The sequence below is a fragment of the Spermophilus citellus genome (genome assembly GCF_964194105.1).
Source record: "Spermophilus citellus genome assembly, chromosome: 10".
Lineage (NCBI taxonomy): Eukaryota > Metazoa > Chordata > Mammalia > Rodentia > Sciuridae > Spermophilus > Spermophilus citellus.
Genome location: NC_138197.1, coordinates 96,456,802 through 96,476,331, shown reverse-complemented (window position 1 = coordinate 96,476,331; position 19,530 = coordinate 96,456,802). Strand labels below are relative to the sequence as shown.

The window sequence follows — 19,530 nt, the reverse complement described above, 5'->3', positions numbered from 1 at the left end:
AAGTGTTTTATTTCTTTTAAAGTTTGTCATTTAGTTTTAAACAAATTCAGATTAATTCAATATATTTTGGTTAAACTATAAAAATTAATTTATAGGTTATAGAAAAAATAAATTCAGAAACAGATCTGAATTAAACAATAGAACTATCTACACAAATATTTCAAGTTAAGAAAAAGATTTTTGTAATCATTTATCCTTCTACCATACATGTAGATATATATATATATATACATATATATATATATATATATATACACACACACATACATACATATAGATCATATAGATGTCTGATAGAAGGTATAGTAATGTAGAATATATTTATCCTTCTACCATACATGTAGACATGTAGATACATATATATATATATATATATATATATATATATATATACACACATACATACATATAGATCATATAGATGTCTGATAGAAGGTATAGTAATGTAGAATATACAGTTTTAAATATACAACCCTATATAATCACATAGAAATGAAAAACCAAGTGAGTGATTAAAGTTGTTCACATTTTAATCACCAAAAAGTATAAATGATTAGAATGGTGAACATAATATTCTATAGCATTATTCTCTTTGTCTCTACCTCATTCACTACTTTCCTTAACAACTCCTATAACTGAATTTTCTTATTAATGCATCTATGATGAAAGACCACTCAAAATGGGTCCTCTGTTTCCTCCAAACTAAGATAGATATTCCCTAAGGCAGAAATGAATTTATATTATTAGCATCTAACATTATACCTGGACTCTAGTATATATTTATTTACAGAGCATGAAAAAAATGCTAAACTCTACTAACCTAGAAAAGTATGTTCCTTTTTCAAAGACCTTGGAATCCACACTCGGCTGCATATAAGCAATTGAAAATTTTCATATAGCTTTATATAAATCATGGCAAAAGACACCACCTGAGAGGAATCACAATTACATAATTAGATCAATAATTTTTATTGTTAGGCACTGTTTCTGATATTTACTTAAGAAGAAATGAGGAGAGTTCCTGGCGCCGGGCAGGAGGATGCTCTCGAGGGGCCTCTGGCTGGGGCAGCTGCTGACGAACCTCAGAGTCCCGGGCGGAGCTCAAACAAGGCCACCGACACTGACGCCCCAGAAATCCTGCTTAACTGATCAGAGTCACTCATTTTTAAAATCAATTCTTGGGAGATCCAACATGGCAGCAGGCGTGGAGAGATCAAGTCTCTGACCTCTTCAGCTGCGCAGGCATAGGGAGTCGTAAACCGTCTAAATGCTGTTTGCTCAGGATCACTAGGCAATGCTGAGCTGACGTGAATCTGGGGCAAACAGTCTGGGCCTCTCAGAACACACACTGAGCCCAGATCGGCTGAATTCAAGCTCCCTTTCGCCTGCTTCTTGCAGACAAACTGCTATGACTCAGCACTAAACATTCCCGCTGAAACAACAGGTCGGCCCGTCTGATCCTATGGAGGTTAATGCCAACCGAGCCTTCATAAGCAGTGGCCACAGGATTGAAACGGGGCTTGGGATAGCCAGTCAGGACCCACCCGTTGCATTGGTCACCCAGCAAAGGGAATGAACTGTCGCCATTTGCATGGGATACCACCATGGCAGAGAACTGACGTCACCAGAGTACGGCAGAGGAGATAACTTCATCGAAGCCAGCGGTAACAGGTGTGTAACCCCCTACCCTTCCCTCCCCACACAGCGGGGAAACCTCAAGGGCCATTCCCAGCTCTCCCATAAGGGCCCCTCCCAGCTCTCCCATGAGCGCGATAGCCAGACCTAGGGAATCAGGAGTGGTGTGGGACCCGAGGCGCGGAACTCCCAGCTACCACTCCCACCAGTGGTGACAACTGAGGTCTCTTGCACCAGCTACAGGGGGCGTGGCTACCAGAGGGCAAGCAAAATTCGCTGAGGGTTCTCAGCCCCAAGCTCCACAAACTTAGGGTCTGAGGGAATGGCAAACTGGGAGAGTGTGCCCAGTCGTTCATGAAAATAGGGCTCCCGGGAGCAGCAGACCTGGCGTGTAGCCAGTATTGTGGTGAGCAGCACCGGTGAGCGGGGCCTGGCTTGAGGAAAAGTGGGGAAGTTACTAGCCACAAGAGACGGCCCTAGGAACTCAGGATTGGAAACCCGCCCAGTCTGCGAGGAGCTGCTGCACAGTGATTGATTCTGGCTTATTGAGAGGAGAAGCTTGGACTGGTGGGCACAGCTCCACCTACTGGAAGAGAAGTTAATCAAACTCTAAGACTGCATTTATTAATTTTTTTTTAAATTTGGGGGTTTTTTTCATTTTCATTTTTTTCTTGTTGTGTTTTAATTTTTTTAAATTTTTATTATTATTTTTTAAATTTTAATTTTTTTATTATTTTTTAAATTTTTTTTTCTTGTTTTATTTTCTATTTTTTTTCTTTTGTCTTTTCATTTCTTTTCAATTTCCTTATTCCCCCTTCCTTGAATTCTACCTGCTTACTATCATTCTCTTTAGTGACTTCTTCCCTTCCTCTTCTAATACCTTTCCTCCCAAGCATCAAATACATTTATAGGAGTAAAGAGTAACTCAGCAGTCAAACAGAACAAGAAGTAACATGAGCAACATGAAAAAGCAAGGCAGAAAAGGAGTACACACAATGCCGGACAGGCTAAATATTCAGGAGAACCTAGAGTCATCAGAAAAATGGTCATATAAAGAACTCAAGGAACACCTTGGACAGATGGAATGGAACCTTAAAGAGGATACAAGACAGCAAATTCAAGCAGCGAAAGAACACATTGAGAATGAATTACGTAAACGGATAAAAGAAGAAGTTAAGCATCTTTATCAGGAGATAGAGATTATAAAAAATAAACAAACAATAATTCTAGAAATGAAGGAAACGATAAACCAAATTAAAACCTCAAATGAGAGTATCACTTATAGAGTGGAGCAAGTAGAAGCCAGAATGTCAGATAATGAAGACAAAATATATCATCTTGAAAAGAGTCTAGCCAACTCAGAAAGGCTGGTAAAAAATCACGAGAAAAACATCCAAGAGACATTGGATAACATAAAAAAAAACAAACTTAAGAGTCATCGGTATAGAAGAAGGTACAGAGATTCATACCAAGGGAATGAGTAACCTGCTGAATGAAATAATTACAGAAAACTTTCCAGAAATAAAAAAGGAAATGGATATACAAATTGTAGATGCATACAGGACACAGAGCACACAAAATCACAGTAGACCAACGCCAAGACACATTGTTATGAAGATATCCAATATACAGAACAAAGAGAAAATATTAAAAGCTACAAGAGAAAGGAGGCAGATTACATTCAGGGGTAAACCAATAAGGTTAACAACGGATTTTTTATCCCAGAATCTGAAAGCGAGAAGATCCTGGAAAAACGTATTTCAAACACTGAAAGACAATGGATGCCAACCAAGAATTCTGTATCCAGCAAAATTAAGCTTCAGGTATGACAACGAAATAAAAATCTTTCATGATAAACAAAAGTTAAAAGAATTTTCAGCCAGAAAACCTGCATTGCAAAGCATCTTGAGCAAAACACTACACGAGGAAGAAATGAAAAACAATAACCAAAGCCATCAGTGGGATGTGCCTCAGTAAAGACAGAGGGCGGGGGGAAAGATAATCATGGAGAAACAAACTAAATTTAAAAAAAAGATGAATAATCAAACATGGCTGGAAGTACAATCCATATATCAATAGTAACTCTGAATGTTAATGGCTTAAACTCTCCAATAAAGCGACATAGGCTGGTAACATGGATTAAAAAAACAAATCCAACAATATGCTGCCTCCAGGAGACACATCTGATTGGAAAAGACATACACAGGCTGAAGGTGAAAGGTTGGGAAACGGTCCTCGTAAGGAGGGGTGGCCATCCTCATATAGAATAAAATCAACTTCAAGACTAAGTTAATCAAAAGGGATAATGAAGGACATTATATACTGTTAAAAGGAACCATTCACCAACAAGACATAATAATTATCAATATTTATGCACCAAATAATGGTGCTTCGAAGTTCATAAAACAAATTCACCTCAAGTTCAAGAATCAAATAGAGCACAACACAATAATTATGGGTGACTTCAACACACCTCTCTTACCATTGGACAGATCCTACAAATAAAAGTTGAATAAAGAAACTATAGAACTCAATATCACAATCAATAACCTAGATTTAACTGACATATATAGAATATATCAACCATCATCAAGTGGATATACTTTTTTCTCAGCAGCACATGGATTCTTCTCAAAAATAGACCACATATTATGCCATAGGGCAACTCTTAGTAAATATAAAGGGGTGGAGATAATACCATGCATTTTATCTGATCATAATGGAATGAAACTGGAAATCAATGATAAAAGAAGGAAGGAAAAATCTTTCATCACATGGAAAATGAACAATATGTTACTGAATGATCAATGGGTTATAGAAGACATAAAGGAGGAAATCAAAAAATTCTTAGAGATAAATGAAAATACAGACACAACATATCGGAATCTATGGGACACAATGAAAGCAGTTTTAAGAGGGAAATTCATCGCCTGGAGGTCATTCCCCAAAAAAAGAAAAAACCAACAAATAAATGAGCTCACACTTCATCTCAAATCCCTAGAAAAGGAAGAGCAAAACAATAGCAAATGTAGCAGGAGGCAAGAAATAATTAAAATCAGAGCGGAAATCAACGAAATGGAAACAAAAGAAACTATTGAAAAAATTAACAAAACTAAAAGTTGGTTCTTCGAAAAAATAAATAAGATCAACAGACCCTTAGCCATGCTAATGAAGAGAAGAAGAGAGAGAACTCAAATTACTAACATACGGGATGAAAAAGGCAACATCACAACAGATGCTACAGAAATACAGAAGACAATTAGAAATTATTTTGAAAACCTATATTCCAATAAAATAGAAGATAGTGAAGACATCGATAATTTTCTTATGTCAAATTTTCTTATGTCATATGATTTTCCCAGACTGAGTCAGGAGGATACACACAACTTAAACAGACCAATATCAATAGATGAAATAGAAGAAGCAATCAAAAGACTTCCAACCAAGAAAAGCCCAGGACCGGATGGATATACAGCGGAGTTTTACAAAACCTTTAAAGAAGAATTAATACCAATACTTTTCAAGTTATTTCAGGAAATAGAAAAAGTGGGAGCTCTTCCAAATTAATTCTACCAGGCCAACATCACCCTGATTCCGAAACCAGACAAAGACACCTCAAAGAAAGAAAACTACAGACCAATATCTCTAATGAACCTAGATGCAAAAATCCTCAATAAAATTCTGGCGAATCGGATACAAAAACACATCAGAAAATTGTACACCATGATCAAGTAGGATTCATCCCTGGGATGCAAGGATGGTTCAATATACGGAAATCAATAAATGTTATTCACCACATCAATAGACTTAAAGATAAGAACCATATGATCATCTCGAGAGATGCAGAAAAAGCATTTGACAAAGTACAGCATCCCTTTATGTTCAAAACATTAGAAAAACTAGGGATAACAGTAACTTACCTCAACATTGTAAAAGCTATCTATGCCAAGCCTCAGGCTAGCATCATTCTAAATGGAGAAAAATTGAAGGCATTCCCTCTAAAATCTGGAACAAGACAGGGATGCCCTCTATCACCACTTCTATTCAATATAGTTCTCGAAACACTGGCCAGAGCAATTAGACAGACGAAAGAAATTAAAGGCATAAAAATAGGAAAAGAAAAACTTAAATTATCACTATTTGCGGATGACATGATTATATACCTAGAAGACCCAAAAGGGTCTACAAAAAAACTACTAGAACTAATAAATGAATTCAGCAAAGTGGCAGGATATAAAATCAACACACATAAATCAAAGGCATTTCTGTATATCAGCGACAAAACTTCTGAAACGGAAATGAGGAAAAACACCCCATTCACAATATCCTCAAAAAAAATAAAATAAAATACTTGGGAATCAACCTAACAAAAGAGGTGAAAGATTTATACAGTGAAAACTACAGAACCCTAAAGAGAGAACAGAAGAAGATCTTAGAAGATGGAAAAATATACCCTGTTCATGGATAGGCAGAATTAACATCATCAAAATGGCGATATTACCAAAAGTTCTCTATAGGTTTAATGCAATGCCAATCAAAATCCCAACGGCATTTCTTGTAGAAATAGATAAAGCAATCATGAAATTCATATGGAAGAATAAAAGACCCAGAATAGCAAAAGCAACCCTAAGCAGGAAGTGTGAATCCGGCGGTATAGTGATACCAGATTTCAAACTACATTACAGAGCAATAGTGACAAAAACAGCATGGTACTGGTACCAAAACAGGTGGGTGAACCAATGGTACAGAATAGAGGACACAGAGACTAATCCATAAAGTTACAACTATCTTATATTTGATAAAGGGGTAAAAGCATGCAATGGAGGAAGGATAGCATCTTCAACAAATGGTGCTGGGAAAACTGGAAATCCATATGCAACAAAATGAAACTGAATCCCTTTCTCTCGCCATGCACAAAAGTTAACTCTGGATCAAGGAGCTTGATATCAAATCAGAGACTCTGTGTCTGATAGAAGAAAAAGTTAGCTCCGATCTACATATTGTGGGGTCGGGCCCCAAATTCCTTAATAGGACACCCATAGCACAATAGTTAATAACAAGAATCAACAAATGGGACTTACTCAAACTAAAAAGTTTTTTCTCAGCAAGAGAAACAATAAGAGAGGTAAATAGGGAGCCTACATCCTGGGAACAAATTTTTACTCCTCACACTTCAGATAGATCCCTAATATCCAGAGTATACAAAGAACTCAAAAAATTAGACAATAAGTAAACAAATAACCCAATCAACAAATGGGCCAAGGACCTGAACAGACACTTCTCAGAGGAGGATATACAATCAATCAACAAGTACATGAAAAAATGCTCACCATCTCTAGCAGTCAGAGAAATGCAAATCAAAACCACCCTAAGATACCATCTCACTCCAGTAAGATTGGCAGCCACTATGAAGTCAAACAACAACAAGTGCTGGTGAGGATGTGGGGGAAATGGTACAATTGTACATTGCTGGTGGGACTGCAGATTGGTGCGACCAATTTGGAAAGCAGTTTGGAGATTCCTGGGAAAGCTGGGAATGGAACCACCATTTGACCCAGCTATTGCCCTTCTCGGACTATTCCCTGAAGACCTTAAAAGAGCGCACTACAGGGATACTGCCACATCGATGTTCATAGCAGCACAATTCACAATAGCTAGACTGTGGAACCAACCCAGATGTCCTTCAATAGATGAATGGATAAAAAAAAATGTGGCATTTATACACAATGGAGTACTACGCAGCACTAAAAAGTGACAAAATCATGGTAGCAAAATACGACAGTCACTAATATGGCATCATGTAAAAATGTGGATGTGTAACCGATCTGATTCTGCAATCTGTATTTGGGGTAAAAATGGGAGTTCATAACCCACTTGAATCTAATATGTGAAATATGATATGTCAAGAGTTTTGTAATGTTTTGAACAACCAATAACAAAAATGTAAAAAAACAGAAATGATTTTTTGTATTAGAGCTTTATAGTTATACATAGTAGTTGGGTTCATCCTGACAAACTTATATATGCATGGATTCTTCCTCCTCCCTTTTTCCCCAACTCCTTTGCCTTCTGACCTCTTTCTCCTCTCCTCTTCTCCTTCCTCTACTCTAAGACTTCCTGTTGCTTATCTATTAGTTTGTAATGGATTGGTTCTTTATGTTATCCTATTCTTTGCTCCTCCTTTCCCTTATTTCATGCTAGCTTCTGCATATGAGAGAAAACACCGACCTTTGAGTTTCTGTTCGGCTAATTTCACTTAGCATGGTATTCTCCACTTCCACAGATTTACTAGCAAATGCCATAATTTCTTTTTTATGGCTAGGTAAAATTTCTGTGTGTGTGTGTGTGTGTGTGTGTGTGTGAGAGAGTGTATGTATGTGTGTGTGTGTGTGTGTGTGTGTGTGTATCTCACAATTTCTTAATACATTCAGAAAAATAATAGAGAAAGATAACTGATCTAAAGATAATTGATCTTACTTGTGTACATTCACAAGAGTGGGGCCCAAATTAGAATAAGATATAGTCCATGTATGTATAATCTCATAACAATGTACTCTACTGTCATGTATAAAAATGAAGAACCAATAAAAAATTTTAAAAAAATTAGTCTTAGGTAACATGTCCTTTAGGGAATGAATCCAATTGCAAATGGGTTATTTTGATCTATCAATGTTCTTTTAAGTACATGGCTGCTTCAATGCACTTAAGTACATGTTTACAGATCATCCCTTATAGACAAACCAACAAAGGAAATGACATAAATGGAGAACTTTAAAATGTATAGAATATGTCACCTCCAATTTAAGATGAGAGACTTAAAATTTTTGATGCACAAAATTGCTCCTCTGGTGCTGATACCACCAATAAGAGCAAAGAACTTAATGTCACCAGCACAATTTTAATTTTTCTTGTAGGTGTTTACTGAACAACATATCAATATGCAACTATTAAGTAATTATTCTGCAGAACGTACTTTGTGAATTACTATCATTTTGTTTTTTTCAAAATAAGAGACATATATCTCACATAGTTACAATTAAAAAAAAAGTTGCAATGTAACCTTTGGCAATCTACCTCAGATTTCATGAGTCATTTGTATAATTATACCATTGAATTAAAAAATACTGAATTATAATTATTAATAATGGTAGCTTCACAGTGATTTATTCATAGCTGCACATAGCATAATTTGATCTATTTCATTCTCCCATGTTTTCTCTTTTCTCCTTCTCCTTCCTCCTTGTGATCCCCATCCTCTATTTGAATTGTCCCTTACATTTTCAGGAGACCCTTCCCAACCCTACTTTTATCTTAGCTTCCACATATGAGAGAAAACATAATGAATCTTGACTTTCTGTGTTAGACTATTGGATTTTAAAAGTTTCTGTAACTCTGTCACGTAACTGGGGAATCCAAATACATTTACTGTAAAAAAAAAAAAACACACATAAACTCCTAGAAAACAATGTTTTAATTGTTTTTCCCTAACCTATATAATAACCTTATTTTCAGAAACAAGTAAGCAATCATTAAAAGGTTGAACTTCAAGGACCGTGCCCCTTAACAGCAAACCCATGCCAAAATCCAGGCCTACTCCACCTCCATCTTGGGACAATGTAGCCATCACCATAGCCCTCCCCACATAGTAGCCTCCACCTTGAGATAGGACCTGGAGGCTGCTGTATCTCCAAACAGGCAGCCCATCCTTTTAGCCCCATCTCTGAAAGTGGTTGCATTAATCTTGGGACACCCCCACTGCTATTTTGAGTTATCTCCACTATGGCCACCACCACCTTTAGTTTCAGTAGCATTTATTGTGGGATACCAGCCAGAGTCTAGAAGCCCAAAACCAAGGTGAGGTGCAGGTAAGCTACAGGGACACTATAAGATTATAGGGTAGAAACTAATACCTCAGATCCACACTGCAAGAAAGGAAGACAAACAGACAACATGAAAAAAACAAGGGAGAAAACTGCCCCAAACAACTAAGATACTATAATAATAGAATCCATGGACAGTGCAGTTGATGAAATGTCGGAGAAAAAGTTTAGAATGTACATAATTAAAATGATCTGTGAATTAAAGATTGACCTAAGTGAGCAAATACAGGCAAAGATTGATCACTCCAACAAAGAGATAAGAGAGCAAATGCATGCAACCATCGATCACACAAAGAAAGAGATAAGGGAGCAAATACAAGCAACCATTGATCAAACAAAAAAGAGATAAGGGAGCAAATAAAGGTAGCAAAAGTCTACTTCAAGAAAGAGAGATTATAAAAAAAAAACTAATGAGAAATTCTTGAAATGAAGAAAACAATAAACAAAACAAAAAACTCCATAGAAAGTATCACCAACAGACTAGATCACTTGGAAGACAGAATATCAGATAATGAAGACAGAATATACAATCTTGAAAATAAAGTCGACCATGCAATTAAGATGGTAAGAAACCATGAACAGAACATCCAAGAATTATGGGAAAACACCAAAAGACCAAATTCAAGATTTTTGGGGATAGAGGAAGGCACAGAGATTCAAACAAAAGGAATGCACAATCTCTTCAATGAAATAATATCAGAAAATTTCCCAACTTAAAGAATGATTTGGAAAATCAAATACAAGAGGCTTAGAGGACACTAATGTACAAAATTACAACAGATCTACACCAAAACACATTATAATGAAAATGTCTAGCATACAGAATAAGGATAGAATTGTAAAAGCCCCAAAAGAAAGGAATCAGCTAACATATAGGGGGAAACTAATTAATACCTCTGCAGATTTTTCAATTGAGACCCTGAAAGCCAGAAGATCCTGGAACCACATATACCAAGCTCTGAAAAAAACCAGATGCCAACCAAGAATCTTATATCCATCAAAATTAAGCATTAGATTTGATGATGAACAAAAACTTTCCATGATAAACAAAAGTTAAGAGAATTTACAACTAGAAAGCCTGTACTAAAGAGCATCTTCAGCAAAATATTCCATGAGGAGGAAATGAAAACAACAAAAACCAGATGCAAAAATTCTCAATAAAATTCTTTTTTCATATATTTTGAATTTTTTAATTGGTTGTTCAAAACATCACAAAGCTCTTGACATATCATATTTCATACATTAGATTCAAGTGGATTATAAACTCCCAGTTTTACCCCAAATACAGATTGCAGAATCACATCGGTTACACATTCACATTTTTACATGATGCCATATTAATAACTGTTGTATTTTGCTACCTTTCCTATCCTCTATTATCCCCCCTCCCCTCCCCTCCTCTCCCCTCCCATCTTCTCTCTCTAACCCATCTACTGTAATTCATTTCTCGCCTTGTTTTTTTTCCCCCATTCCCTCACAACCTCTTATATGTAATTTTGTATAACAATGAGGGTCTCCTTCCATTTCCATGCAATTTCCCTTTTCTCTCCCTTTCCCTCCCACCTCATGTCTCTGTTTAATGTTATTCTTTTCCTCCTGCTCTTCCTCCCTGCTCTGTTCTTAGTTGCTCTCATTTTATAGTGCTGCGTAATACTCCATTGTGTACAAATTCTAATATAAATCAAATACAAATCATATCAAAAGCATAGTGTACACCACAATCAAGTGGGTTTCATCCCAGGGATACAAGGTTGGTTCAACATATGGAAATCAATAAATGTAATTCATCACATCAGTAGAATTAAAGATAAGAATCATATGATCTTCTCAATAGATGCAGAAAAAGCATTCGACAAAATACTGTAGTAAGCAGAAGGGCCAACATTTGAACTCACACCTAGAAGACTCCATTATCATCTGCTTTGTGCTCCAGAATTGCAGAGAAGGTGACTTTGGCTTGAGAAAGAACTGTTTAAAAAATACAGGCTGGCTTATTAGGTGCTAGACTTTTATAATTATAAGTAATAATTAGGTATATTCATACACAGATCACTTTATAGTAGTAAAATAATTTTTACATGCATGATCTCATTCAAGCTATATAACCCTGTAGGTCAGATATCTTTTTAATTACTATTTAATATGAATTCATTGAACGTGAATCTTGTCTTATACAGAGAGTTGATTTATGTATCTCTAATAAAACTTCCTGTTCTACAACCCTATGGTTCTCTGAAGATGTTCAGGAGAAGATATTGAGCCTGGGGACTTTCCAGGGTTACTTGCCAAATACAGGTTGTGGTGCAACTCCCTGTTACTAATGTATAAATAGTTCTTCCAGCATCAGCTCTATTTGGTAGTGTGAGCTACCAATGTCCAGGCACTGTTATGTTCCTTATATTTAGATCTCCTACCCTTGAAAGGGTAAGTAAAAATAAACAGCTGTCTGGGACAAAATGTGTGGAGGCAGTAGACACAAATACATTCAACTGGGAACTGAAATGTACAAATTCAGTTCTCCTTCCTATAATTATCTTTCTGATATTTATCCTTATTAGACAGTGGCTCCGGTTAAAATGTATTGGCCCAAGTTTTTTTTTCTAGAGTAAAGAATAGATACAATGGGACTCTGAAAACTATGACAGAATTTTTAAAAAGCAAATGTAATTGACACACCCTTCTACCTGCTACAAGGGACCTTCAATTACACTTCTTTTAAAAAATTGACTTTATTTTTTAGACATTGGATATTCACAAAAAATTGAGAAGATACTATAGAGAATTCCTGTATAAAATTCAGTCCCCAGTTTCCTTTCTTATTAAATTCTTATCTTAGTAGAAGGTATTGCTACAAATAATGAACTAATGATCTGAACTAAAGCCCAGATTTTGTTCAGATTTCCTAATTCAGGATGTCACATTAAATATAGGTGGCACATCTCCTTTGGCTCTTATTACTATGACAGTTTCTCAGATGCTCATTGTTTTAATGAGCTGGACAATTTTTAGGAGGACAGGTCAGGTACTTGTAGCATGCTCATTTACTGGAGTTTGTCTAACATTTTCCTCATGATTATACTGGGACCCTGAGTTTTTAGGAAGAAAAACACAGAGGTAAAGTGCCATGTTCTTCACTTCATAATAAAGGTAAACACTATCAATATGATTTATCACTGATGATATTGCTCCAAATCACGTGATAGAGGGTAGAGTTTGCCAGGGTTCTCTACTATACTAAACTCTTTGAATGTCAATCAGTGTGTGCAGCACACAGAGTGGCAGTTATGTTCCCCTCCTGTAGGTGAACAGCTATGTCATTGATCTGGAATTGTTACAGAGGAGATATTTGTTTGTTATCCTTAATTATGTATTTATTGAACCATTTATTTATGTCAGCAAGAATTTGCAGGTATTTATTTTGTAAGGTGGACTATAATCTAATACTACTTTGCTTTTTCACTCTAATCATTCCAAGTTTAGCCTCGAGGAGTTCTTTTAGTTGATTTCTCCATGTCATTCTGACATATTCCCATCAATATGTTTTGCCTTTCTTTTTTTGAGTACTTCTCTTATTTTTATGGCAGTACAAGATTCTCCAGGACAATCTTTGTACATTTTCATTCTGGTATATGCCATTTTTCTAAGAAACCCTGGTTTCTTTGATTAAAGAATGGTATTACAAACCAAGATCACCATGCAAAACATGCTGCTTGCTACAGGGGTGTCTTATTTTCACTCTACTCAGCTAAAACAGCAAGGAAATAGAGAGACAGAGAGATAGATAGATAGATAGATAGAGATAGAGATAGAGACAGATATATAGCTATATCCCTTAATATACCAACATGTACCTATAAATATTCCATATTTAACAACCTGTATTTATTCTAAAGTATACATGAGTTCATGCATTGATGCCCTACACTAATCCAGTACCATATGGATCATTCTGGCCTCACATTGTTTATCTGCAAATTCTTACTATACCAAGATCATATTAGCTTATAATTATCAAATTTTAGAAGTACACGCCTCATCTAACATGATCGCAGCTCCTCTAAAAGTATTTTCAAGTTACTTCTGGGAGTCTCACAGGGTGCCTACAAATGGGTGTGTCAAGGGCAGTCACAATATGAGTAAGATCTGCTTTGTTATTTCTTTTCTTTCTCAGGTTCTATTGGCTAGTGGGGCACATTCACAGCTGGAAAAACTATTCCCTGGCTATGTTTGAAATCTCCTGGCAGATTAATATTAGCTAGTTATTTCATCTGATTTATAGGAACTGGGATCATTAATAATGATGTCAGGTAATATAGAGACATCTCTAGCACCAATCTTTAATGAATGGAATACCAGAAGATAGCTAGTTTTTGTTTATATTCCTTAGAGAGCAACAGCACTAGTGGCAGTACTAGAAGGGAGTCATTCAAAGTAGAAAAACAAATAAACAAACAAAGGCAAATGGTGGGTAGTAACCTGGTCCTGGAAAACATACTAGGAAAAATTCTGCTTAGCTTTGTGAGAGTACTCATATTATTACCCCAATGAAAATAAAGTAGCATATTAAATGTACAGAATGAAAGGTAACATCAAGGATCCATAAAGTATCTTAAACATTTCTGAAGAGTAAAAGTGGATTATTTAAACAGAAGCAAGAATGTGGTTGGTATCAGGTTTCTCATAACTAAATTGGAAGTAAGGAAACAATCAATATCAACAAAAGTCTTAGAAAAATGTCTATAAACTACACTTTTATATCCAGATAAGCTATAAACTGCATTTAAAGGAAAAATAAAGTTATATCAGATATGCAAGGCTTCAAAGTATACTAATATACCATATTAGAAAAAAAAATTAGTATTTATTCTCACATTTTATTTTATTTTATTTTTATTTTTTTATTATTAGTTGTTCAAAACATTACAAAGCTCTTGACATATCATATTTCATACATTTGATTCAAGTGGATTATGAACTCCCATTTTTACCCCGTATATAAATTGCAGAATCACATCGGTTACACATCCACGTTTTTACATACTGTCATACTAGTGTCTGTTGTATTCTGCTGCCCTTCCTATCCTCTACTATCCCCCCTCCCCTCCCCTCCCCTCCCCTCTCTCTACCCCATCTATCGTAACTCATTTCTCTCTCTTGTTTTTTTCCCTTTCCCCTCACTTCCTCTTATATGTAATTTTTAAAAACAATTTAAAAATGAATCCATTAAAAATTTAAAAAACACCAATGAGCAAAGATCACTGACATCATTACACTTAAAAATCACTTTTAAAAATGATCACCACAATTGAATTTAAAATTCCAAATGATATCAACACAGAGAGGGAATCAGTAGGGGAGGGAATATCTAAAAAGGGAAGTATTCTCATTTATATTGTTCTTTAAGTTTTTACAGTTCTGATAATTTCCTGTGAAACTTAAATAGAAAATTACAATTTTTATAAGTATCTTTAAAATATTACCTAAAGGCTTCCTGCATTCCTTTGAGAAACTGATGTAGATGTTTAGGAAGCATCCTCAGTGTTTTTTGATACACTTCTCACATTTAAAATTAAAACAATTCTTAAGCCTTGTTATTAAAAACATGGAAAGTTTGTTTTCTCTCCTATCTTTCCACTGCACACTGAGAATTCATACTTATTTGGATAGAGAAATGAGGGAGAAAAAATGATTCCATAAGAAGCATATAAGGCAGAAAAACATTAAGCATGCATCCAAATCTTAATGTTCCGAAAGTCTTAAGAACCGATCCGCAAGATTGACTTTCAGAACTCACTGAAAAATAATTTAAAAATATGTCTTATAAGCCATTGATATATCTTATACTTTACCATGGAAAATAAAACTGAAACATATTTGTTTCAAACTATAGGCTATATGATTTTTCTACAGTGATTTCTTTGAATTGAAAACAAAACAAAGCCCATTCCTTTTTGCTTAAATGATGTTATAAAAGTTACAGGGCTTTGGGCCTTCTGGGAAACTGAGGCAACATGAAGGCCTCCCTTCAAATCCTGATTCTTGAGATAAGTCAGAAAGGTTTCAGACATGTCACCCAGAATAACAGGAATGAGTTTTTTTAAAGAAAGAATGGAAAAAGGGATATCTCTCAAGGGAGAGAGAGGTCCTCTTAGAAAGAAGAGGGACAGCGTTTCTCTCCTGCACTCCAGTTTTAGTGGGTATTCCAGAGAAGTTTCTAGAGAGTTCTGTCCAGGTCCAACTCTTGATTTCTGACAGCAGGATGACATCACACTTTCAAGTCTCTTGTAGAACAACTCTAAGTCACTCTGGTCCATGCTTACCAGTTCTAATTGGATTCTTAACCACAAATTCTTACAGATTTTATGGTTAGAAGGAATTACCCTTACCTCCCTGAGTTTCAGGATCTGGTCTGTGAAAAGGGTCACAAAAGTCTCTCCCTTCAGGATATCTTGGGTTTCTCCTATCAGAATTATTTGGGGCCTGCATTTCTCTTGCAGATGACAGGCAGTTTGCTGAGGAATGTGGCATACACTGTCCACTTAAGCCAGGTGGGTTTGCAGGTAAATTGCTTCTTGGAAATGAAAATATATGGGGGTCAACACAGTGTACCCTTTTTATAGAATTACTCCCTTAACCTCATGTTTTTTACCATTCACATCAAAACACAAATACAATGTATCATGCTTCTGTACAAAGACCTGCCAACTAAATTGAACATACTGTGTCTATGGGTTATTGAACAACATGAGAAACTCTATTTTTATAAAGTCAGTTTAAAAAACACTAATGAAAACACAAAGAAACATTCATTCAGAAATAGGTTCTTCACATCTTTCATGAACAATCTCAAATTATGGCCCATCTCAGAGTGCTTTGAGTTCTATTCAAAGTTAAAGCTACGTCGTTTATCTCACATTTGTTCCCTTTCATGCCATTAGTATTGAAGAAATGAAAAGGCAATGCCCTGTTCATGTAATCATAAAATGAGATAGGAATATCCAGGTAGACTTTGATAATTTAGTATAACTTTTATGACCAAAATAACTAACTATGAAATTATTCATGATACAAAAAATGCTATAATACACAAAACACAAAACTATGACTATAAAATGTAGAAACATGAACCAATTAGATTTCTAAATTTAATATATACATTATTCCTTCTAGTGTTTTTAAAGAAGTAAAGATAGTAATAGACCACAGTATCATTCTTTCTTTCTTTCTCTGCCTTAGAAAGAGACTAAGAAACTGAACCACTGAGTTGCTTCCCCAGTTTTGTTCTCAAAAGACTGCAAATGGAAGAAGGAAACTGTAATTATTATGAACCTGTAAATATTGCTTATTGATTGATGAACATACGAATTGAGACATACAAAGACATTACAGACTACTTATAGATAATGCATTTGCAATGTATTATCTAGCATTCTATGTTCATATAACCTAAATATATATGATGAATAAAATATGTAACATATAGTTGGCTATTAGGCTGGAACTTTTAGGGGCAAGTTCCTATATATGCAAAGGGAAAAAACTGTTGCCCCTTTTAATGACTGTGAACCCTCCTTCAAGTTGACTTTTTGTTGCAAGTAAGACACTCCAGAGAAAACCATAAGGAATCAGAAAAAAAAAAAAAATCCCTGAGTCACTCTTACTTACTCTCCTAGGTTACCTATAGTGAATTTGCTCATTATAATGTTAAATTATCTTCCCAGGAGGTGTTCCTGTCTACCATTTTTGAACATGCAAAGCATGATGTCTAACTGAGCATGCACAGGAATGCCAGCATCTACATGTCATGACCAGTGTGTCCAATATGAATGAGCACCAGCTTGGCCAATAGAAGTCCCTTCTCCCCTCTCAGGGAGACATTGCATTGGGAGTTATTCCCAATGCTCTCCTTGCTTGTACAAGTAATGAATCTGTATTCTCTCTTATCTCCTGGTTATGTTTATTGGCTTTGCATTCTCCAAGGAGCAAACCCATTGTGTTCAGTTTACAATGCGAATAGAAATATAATAAAAATATTTAGATAATCAAATCAGAACTATTTTCTCATTAACAGACTAAATTTATCCAGTCATTCATAAACACATGCATTTAACAAATATTTATTGTGCATGTTCTATATGTTAGGCAGTATTTTAGGAACTGAGATAACAGCAGTGAATGAAAAAAAGTCTTTGTTTTCATAGAACTAACATTCTTCTTGGAAAATTGATAATTGTGGTCTCTCCTTTCCCCTTCCCTTCCCTTCTCTCAATCTCCCTCTCCCTCTCTCTCTCTAAATATCTCAAATAGTTCCCTTTTGGGCTGTACTTGTAGTGGCTAAAGGATTGCCATATAAAACTTTATTCCTGCAGATCACAGTGGGACAGGTCTGTAATTTCAGCAACTCAGGAGACTGAAGCTAGAGGGTTTGCAAGTTCAAGACCAGCCTGTGCAACTTAGCAACATCTTGTCTCAAAATAAAAAAATAAAATGGAGTGAAGATGTAGCTTAGTGGTGAAGTATCCCTGAGTTCAATCCTCAATACCAAAACAACAACAACAACAAAAAATCTTTTACTCTCAGCTGGATGCAGTGATGCATGCCTGTAATCTCAGCAACTCAGGAGGCTGAGGCAGGATGATCACAAGTTCAAGGTCAACCTCAGCACTTAAGTGAGGCCTGAAGCAACTTAGTGGGACCTGTGTCAAAATAGAAAAAGGCTGCTGATGTGACTGAGTGGTAAAACACCTCTGGGTTCAATCCCTAGTAGGAAAAACAAACAAACAAACAAACAAACAACTTTCATTCTCACCAATTGGTTCTGGTTCGTATTTAAGTTAAAATAAAAGTATTTTTCCTATAGTGAAATTGGAATGTGCTGCTTCAGTTGTTTTACTCAAATTTAGATTTCTGTACATTTTCAAGGAAGCTGTTCATTTCAAGCAGAATAACAAAATCTATAGAGTAAGGAAAATGAAACAATCATATATCGTGCCCAGTGCCCCTGCATGAATAATTCATTTATTCATTATAAAAATATAGTAAGGTATGTATTATTAAACCCGGTTTAATGACCAATATTCTAGAGCATCAAAGATTTGTGCATCTTGCTTTAGAAGAGCTCTCCAGTAGTAATTAAAAAACTCACTCTCAGAAATTTCAAAGCTTATACTTTATACAATTCACTAAGAAGCCAAACAATACAAACTAAAATTAGATTTTTACTATGCACCAAAAAATGTTCATTAGTAATAAGATAAATGAAGATTAGATATTTTAAAAATCTATCCACTGTCTTTCCAAAAGATTAAAAAGAAGGCTAGCCCTAGTTTTAGCTTTGTAATAGAGGTGGACAGGCCCCCACATTGTTACTGAAAGAACAACTTGGTATAATATATCCAGAGAAAAATTTCACATAACACATTATAAGATGCAATTATTCAATATAATAACAATCAATAATAATGCAATAACCTCATACCATATATTTAAATATAAATCTTACATGTCCTCTATTTGCACCTCCATGGCTTCCTTCTTTCTCTCAATGCTTTTTAAAAGTTTAGCACTTAGAGTTGTAGTACATGTTATCCTAACACAAATTCCATTCTACTGTGTCAGTGGCATGTATGCATTTATTTATTTTCCCTTATTAACTAGGCTCCAATACAGACCTACTTTATTTCAAGGTCAATTAATGAAATGGCAATCTGTTCACAAACGAGGCAAAAACTTAGAAGCTTATGGGTACAGAAAAATATCATGCTATTCTTCAATTTAAGAAAGTTTTGAAGGCAATTTTTACTGTTTTATCTTCTTATATGCTCATTTATGGAGGTTATTTCTCACATAAAATTTTATCCACTTAAATATACATGGAAATGTATTTTGTGCATATTTAACTTTCTCATATGGACTATGAGCAACTAGGGAATAGCTTTGGGCACCAGGGTGTTTTGATATCTTTGAAAATGCATAGATGCAGGAGTAAAAAACAAGTGAATGTCCTACCATACAC

General features: G+C 35.4%; 1 protein-coding gene across 4 annotated transcripts in view; it reads right to left on the bottom strand.

The window, feature by feature from the left end:
• NAV3 (neuron navigator 3) overlaps window positions 1–19,530 on the bottom strand; it is a 353,745-nt gene that overhangs the window by 290,035 nt on the left and 44,180 nt on the right. The window lies entirely within an intron of this gene.